This window comes from Poecilia reticulata, linkage group LG11 (genome assembly GCF_000633615.1).
Source record: "Poecilia reticulata strain Guanapo linkage group LG11, Guppy_female_1.0+MT, whole genome shotgun sequence".
Lineage (NCBI taxonomy): Eukaryota > Metazoa > Chordata > Actinopteri > Cyprinodontiformes > Poeciliidae > Poecilia > Poecilia reticulata.
Genome location: NC_024341.1, coordinates 10,894,386 through 10,895,407, shown reverse-complemented (window position 1 = coordinate 10,895,407; position 1,022 = coordinate 10,894,386). Strand labels below are relative to the sequence as shown.

Below are 1,022 nucleotides of genomic sequence, written 5' to 3'. Positions count from 1 at the left end.
GATAGATAGATAGATAGATAGATAGATAGATAGATAGATAGATAGATAGATAGATAGATAGATAGATAGATAGATAGATAGATAGATAGATAGATGTGGATGATGAAGGGAGGGTTGAGGGTGCAGTCGATGGGGGTGTGGTTGTAGAATCATGTGTCACATGCATCTGGAGCTCCAGCAACAGTTGATGCATATCAGCACAAATCTCAAAGACTAAAAAGCTGAACATTTGATTCGATGTCGCCTCGTAAAGGTATGCACAACCCAACTAGGCCCTCTATAATGCAAGGAAAGAAACGAACTAATATTTCCGACTGTATATAACCCCCCCCTCCCCCACACACACACACACACATATTGCAGCTATGGGTCACTGTTTGGTTCATCAAAGTCAAGAGAGCTGAGATTGGTCAGGGAAGCTGTAAGAAGATTCACTCTTACCTTCCTCCGCTTTCTGTCCACCACCAAAAGATTAAACAAAAAACAAAAACAAAAAATGGCTCCCGCTCTGCGCTGCTTCGCCGCTGCTGGTTGAATAAGCAAAATCCAGGTGGGAAAGTGTGTTTGCACACCCTAGTAAGCTCTCTTATATATATTGCCTGCAAAATTAGCTGTTATTACTGTCACTGTTTAGTGATGGCGAGCTCGAAAAAAAAAAAAAAAAAAAGAGAGAGCCCTCTCTGCAATCAAGAACCAAGCGCATCTTTGCAAATTATAGGTAATTGTCAATGTCCAGATTATGATAATGGAGGCCCCCCCTAATCCTGCAGAATAATTATTGTGGAGTGTTACAGTTGAAGCTGTCCAGTAAAGCTTAACTGTCATTATTTAGACTCGATTTGCAAAAACTGGTGGTGGTGGTGGTGATGTGGGGGGAGGGGGGTTGTTGGAGGGCTGGGTGGGGGTCTGGCTGAGTGGAAAATGTTCGGTTGAAAATAAACGGGGGAGCTCTCTCGATGTAATGGCACCTCTAGTTTGCGCGTTTGAGGTGTGTGTGTGTGTGTGTGTGTGTGTGTGTGTGT

At 43.3% G+C, this 1,022-nt stretch overlaps 1 long non-coding RNA gene across 1 annotated transcript in view; it reads right to left on the bottom strand.

The window, feature by feature from the left end:
* The window catches only part of LOC108166733 (uncharacterized), a 17,812-nt gene extending 16,973 nt beyond the window's left edge, over nt 1–839 (bottom strand). Inside the window, exon 1 of the long non-coding RNA XR_001777109.1 lies at nt 442–839. This is a non-coding gene — a long non-coding RNA (uncharacterized LOC108166733). The remainder of the gene's footprint in view (nt 1–441) is intronic.
* Between the last annotated feature and the right edge of the window lie 183 nt (nt 840–1,022).